Raw genomic sequence first — 5,964 nt, forward strand, 5'->3', positions numbered from 1 at the left:
CAAATGTTTTTCTGTGTAATCTTATTATTAATAAAAACCTTAATTTATTGTCAAATTGAATAATAATGTATGTGTGTTTGAATGGCGGGGGGGGGAAGCTGTCATCCACTGCCTCAATATTCCTATAACCTACTAACTATTTTGTGTTGCCATGTTGCAAATCTGGAGTACGCAAAGTACTCACCTTGCGCACTAGTGCGGAAACGTGATTCTTTGCGGCCTGCAATCAGTGCACAAATGGTCACTTTTCAAGGTATTTGTAGGAAAAGAATAATATTCATCCTTGGCTGAAACAGCTGTGGATAGTAGACTAAAAAAGTGAGTGAGCGAGTGAGTATGTGAAAAATGAAAATATCGCATCCCCGAAATTCATAAGATGACAGATAGCCAGCTGTGAAATATAAACACGATCATTTTAGAGAATATTGTGTTCTGTTTATCTATATATATTATATATATATAAGTATATATATATATAATATTATATATTATATAAGCGAAATGGCACTCACTCACTGACTGACTGACTGACTGACTGACTGACTGACTGACTGACTGACTCACTCACTCACTCACTCGAAGAACTAAAAATCTACCGACCAAAAACGTTCAAATTTGGTAGGTATGTTCAGTTGGCCCTTTAGAGGCGCACTAAGAAATCTTTTGGCAATATTTTAACTCTAAGGGTGGCTTTTAAGGGTTTAAATTTAAAGTTCGTCTTTTAGCATGTATATTCTTCTTATTCTCTTAATTATAATTGAAAAAAGGCCATACCATATGTTAATATAGAACTATTCTCTAGAAAGAGTACCTCTTCGAAACAGTTGTTAACTGGTAACTAAATTAATAATTTTGTCAGGTTGGCATTAAGTTGAGTTGACTTTGTTAGGTTGGCACCAAGTTGAAGATTGAAATGAATTTATCGCGAAAAAATTGATTGGGCACTGCTACTTCAATCAGAGCTATTCCTGGGAATAATATATTACTAGCCGTCAGGCTCGCTTCGCTCGCCATATCCATTTAGTCTGGACCCCCGACTGGATCGTCCTAACATATGATAAAAATGCTCAAATGCCTGCTGATCTCATTCTTGGACTATCCAGTCGGGGGTCCAGAATCCCTGGCTAGACGGATATGGCGAGCGAAGCGAGCTTGACGGCTAGTCAATATATAAAAATAACGAACGAAGCTCAGTGCCCCGATATTTACTACTAAATTGTGGCGCATTGAGTAATGTAACAGGATAACACCGAGAAAAGACACGCATGTGAAAAACTGTTGGGGTTTTTCTAGCAGATAATGACATTGTCAACAACGTTATTATCGTTGACAATGGACTTTGACTGATTGATCGAGATCGGCTTCTTTTTCCATGCAATTTATCATGCGTGCTCGCTTTGATGGTGGATGGATGGTGCATCTTATATTGACAATGGATGTGTCTATTTTCTGCATGCAAGAAGCTATTGTAGTACGGGCTGTAGGGAGATTCATTCTAAACTTGCAGCATTTCCTATAAAGTGAAATCGATGCTTCTGATTCAACTAATGCTGAAAGATTCAAGTGAACCTCACCAACGAAGTAGGTATTTTGTTGGACGAACGGTTGACTCTGGGGCATAAAAATACTGTTATGCTCTAATGGAGCCATCTTTAGTAGGTTAGACCAAAGAGGAACGATAGCACAAGTGTGTTATCATTTTTGTGTTATCTTTTCTCTATGGTTAGACCTCTTGTCTTAAGGTGCCTACAGATATACGCGCCTGCAATCGCTCCACTCACGCTCCGCACTGGCTCCGCGATCGCTCCGATGATGAACGTTACGGGAGATGTTAGCTCTTCTCGTGTTCCACTCTTGCTCCCCGGTCGATCATCAATCGATCTGCTCGAGTGACGTTTGATTGCGGCGCAGAGCGAAAGTCTGTACGCACCTTTATGTTTTGCTATGTGGAGGAAAATTCACGAGGTAGCTCTGGATAATATATTTTTTCTTTAGGGTTACTTTTAATATAAATAAAAATATAAATCTGAGTACCCTTTTTGATTATTTCGTCACGACATGTTTGGACATTCAGAAAATGGCATTAGTAGCCGAATCATGACGTGACGAAATAATTTTAAAAAGGTACCCAGATTTATATTTTTATTTAATAAGTTCTGGATATTACCTTGGTTTTCCTAGAGATAATGACAGTGGAGGCTGTTGTTTATATGTTATCATTCTTTCAGTTATGCATTTCATCTAATGACAACAATAAGTAATGGAAGAAAAAACAGGCATAGCCCTATTATTACTAACACAATTTTGAAAAATATTGTCTAAATTTACAAGTTATGTCTAGTCTTCATGACAAGTTTTGACTGCAATCATAGCAACCTCTAATACAAGGCCGCGGCCTACGATATTGCAACGTCGCAGTGTAGGCCTAGAATCGAATACATGATTGGTGAAAAAGATTTCAAAAAATACTGCTGATCTTTTTCACCAATCATGTATTAGATTCTAGGCCTACACTGCGAAGTTGAAATATCGTAGGCCGCGGCCTTGTATTAGAGGTGGCTATGCTGCAATATGAACTCTCTGTTCCCAAACCTGGTGAATTCATAGTGTTGAGTTGTCAAATTTATTAACTAGTTACAATGCCAATTCAGCAGCCATGCTTCGTTCAATTTGAATATCAACAAGATAAGTTTTTAGCTCAAAAATTTCTAGTTTCATTTCATTTCAATTCATTCAAAATTTAGACTTTTTGAATAATTATTAAGTTACTGTTCTAGATTTTTTCAATTTTAGACTCTAATAGTATCTATTTGATTCAAAATTTGCTAGTTCATCTGAGTATTGAAGAGCGTAAATTGTATTTTGAAAAGTGAAAGTGACATAACCAACATTTTGATTTGGACAGTATACAGTAGTATAAATTGGAAATGGGACAGTTTTGGGCATGAACCTGTTGTGCCTTTCCTCATGTTGAGTATTTGTACACAATGTGATAAATAAATAACAATTCATAATCTTGAGCTACGAACAGATAGATATTCATCAACAGTGAAGAAGATAACACATTTCATATCAAGCAAGCTTACCGTAGGGTTTAATACGAGTAGGAACATGCTTGATTAAACAGAGTAGAATCCATTGGTAGACATGATTTATACGAGTAGAAACATCACTAAGTATCAATCCATATTATATTTTTAATATGTTTATTTTTAATCCATATTATTTTTTTGAAATGCATATTACAAATCCCACAAAAATAAAAATGTATCATTCAATTGTACAGAGTATATTGCTCTATGGCTCTGAAACATGGGAATTAACAAAACGAGACACTCAAAGAATAAATGCTGTGGAAATGGATTTCTTGCGCCGGAGTTGTGTTTCAAGGATGGATCGAGTGAGGAATACGGAGATAAGAAACAGAATAGGGAAACTGGACACAACAGTAGAGCAGATTGAAAAGAAGCGCCTTGTATGGTTAGGACATGCACAGAGGATGAGAGATGAGAGGTGGCCCAGAAAGATACTGAATTGGGATCCACCTGGAAAAAGAAGGATTGATTGAGTACTTTATTTATGTAGATTACAATATATACTGGCTTATACACTTATATACAAGCTTACAATACAGCAAAATTATAGATGAATTTACATGATATAGACTAAGAAAATAATTATTGAAAGTATATGATATGGAATAGTATATTTCGCACCTAGAGCAGAAAATGAGATTTTTCCAGCTCGAAATCGGTTTTCAAGTCCGAGGCCGTAGGCCGAGGACTAGAAAAGATTGAGAGCTGGAAAAACATTTTTGCCCGTGGTGCGAACGATATTTTTCGCCACACTACAGTATTGCTGACAAAATAAATAAAGAATACAAAAAAAAGAATACTCGTTAAGCTATCGTACCTATCTCTTGATTTTAGTGGTAGAGGATTTGCAGTCAGGATTTCAGATTCTTTTAAAATTCACTTGGAATACCACAGTCATCTTCAAGCATTTTTGAAAATTCGGAATGCACTAATCAACAATAATAATTCAATAAAACTGGTCGCGAAGCGAATTAGTTGATTCGAAACTGGAACTGAAATCATGGCGACTTCAGCACTGATGATGAAAGTGGACATTCGCCCGTACTAGCGGATGACTTATTAACTACTTCCATGAGCGGCTGGAAAGAGACAACTTTCTGGCCTAGACCGGAAAAGAAACCCTTTTCTGACGTCGTCTGCAAACAAGGTCTTTCAGATCTACGTAGGGACTGGAAAACAGCTGCTTTTTGTGCAGTGTGGCGAAAAAGTAATTTGTAATATAATAACTATAGATAATTATATTGTTATGCATCTACATAAATTGGCGGAGCTTTGGACATATCAATGTCCATTCTTCGGAAAGAATATTAAAAATATACTCCCCACTAACTCTCTACCAAAAGGAGAGGTAGACCGCCCGACTGTGGAACAAACAGGTGTATACGTGTATGAGGAATAGAATATGGTCCAGGGAGACTGGAATAATCGCAATAAATGGCAGATGGGTTGCGAGAAACGGCTGGAGCTGTAAAATAGACTAGCTTATATATATATAAATCATTTATATAAATATATTCAAAAATCATTTGTGATGGTCAACAAAATAACAATATTGATAGTGTTAAGCTATAATCGAAGTGTTTATTGAACTGTGATCAGATAACTTGAGGTAGACCTTAAACGCAAGTGACAGAATGGAAACTAACGGCCTGAGGTTGGATATCCAATTTGGGATTAATTATTGACACTGGATTAAGTTGTGCCCTGTAATTACAGCAGCTTGTGTCACACATGAGTGACTACCCTTGTTACATATGTGCTAGTGGTGGGGTAGAGATGATGAGGAGAGAGGAGATAGAGTCCTCCACACTGGTGCACGTGTAGGAGGAGATGACTTAATCCTGGGAAGTCATCCTCCCATACACTCCCTCACTCACTCTCACTCTCTCACTCTCTCCTAATCATGGCAACCATGTTACCATAGGCGACAAACCTAGTAACAATTGAAAAATAAAATCTATCTATCTCTCTCTCTCTCTCTCTCTCTCATTTGGTAGAGAGTTAGTGGGGAGGATATTTTTGAATATACTTTCCGAAGAATGGACATTGATATGTCCAAAGCTCCGCCAATTTATGTAGATGCATAACAATATTATCTATAGTTATCACAAATGCTTTTTTCACATCATATACAGTTCAATAATTATTTTCTTAGTCTATATATGTAAATTGCTGTATTGTAAGCTATTGTATATAAGTGTATAAGCCAGTATATATTGTTGTAATCTACATGAATGAAGTACTCAATCAATCAATCTCACTTTCTCTCTGTTTTCCTCTCTCTTTTCTGTTCTTTCTTTTGAATTAACTCTGTTTCTTGCAATCTCTTAATCTCTCTAACTATTGGTTTCTCTCTCTTATCTCTGATTCATATACGAGTACATTTAATTTATTTCTTGTTGATATTTGTTCGTTGATCACTTTATTTGTTGTTGGATCTTCTTGTATATCTCTTCAATCTCTTACTTTTACCCTTTCCCCCTTCATTATTCTCATGGTATACTTTCATGATAAGTTTCATTCCACATGGATGCAAATAACATCTTTTCTTTCCTCCAGTATTGCTAATGTGATCTAGTATAATGTTGATGGCTCAATATATACTATATTATTTTCTTTGATACTGTATTTGTAATTGATCATATTGGTGCAGACTGTGAAATAATTATTTATCTCTTAAGTTTGATTTAATTTTATTGTCATTTTTGTAAATGTTACCATAGGCAAGAGCCTTGTAACAATATCAATAAATCTATCTATCTTTCTATCTATTCTCCACCTCTCTTTAGCTTCTCTGTGTTTTAATTTGTTTCTTCTCTCTTCCTACTGTTTATCTGCTTCTCGCTGCATCATTAAGTATCTTTTTTCT

Source organism: Nilaparvata lugens, chromosome 4 (assembly GCF_014356525.2).
Source record: "Nilaparvata lugens isolate BPH chromosome 4, ASM1435652v1, whole genome shotgun sequence".
NCBI lineage: Eukaryota > Metazoa > Arthropoda > Insecta > Hemiptera > Delphacidae > Nilaparvata > Nilaparvata lugens.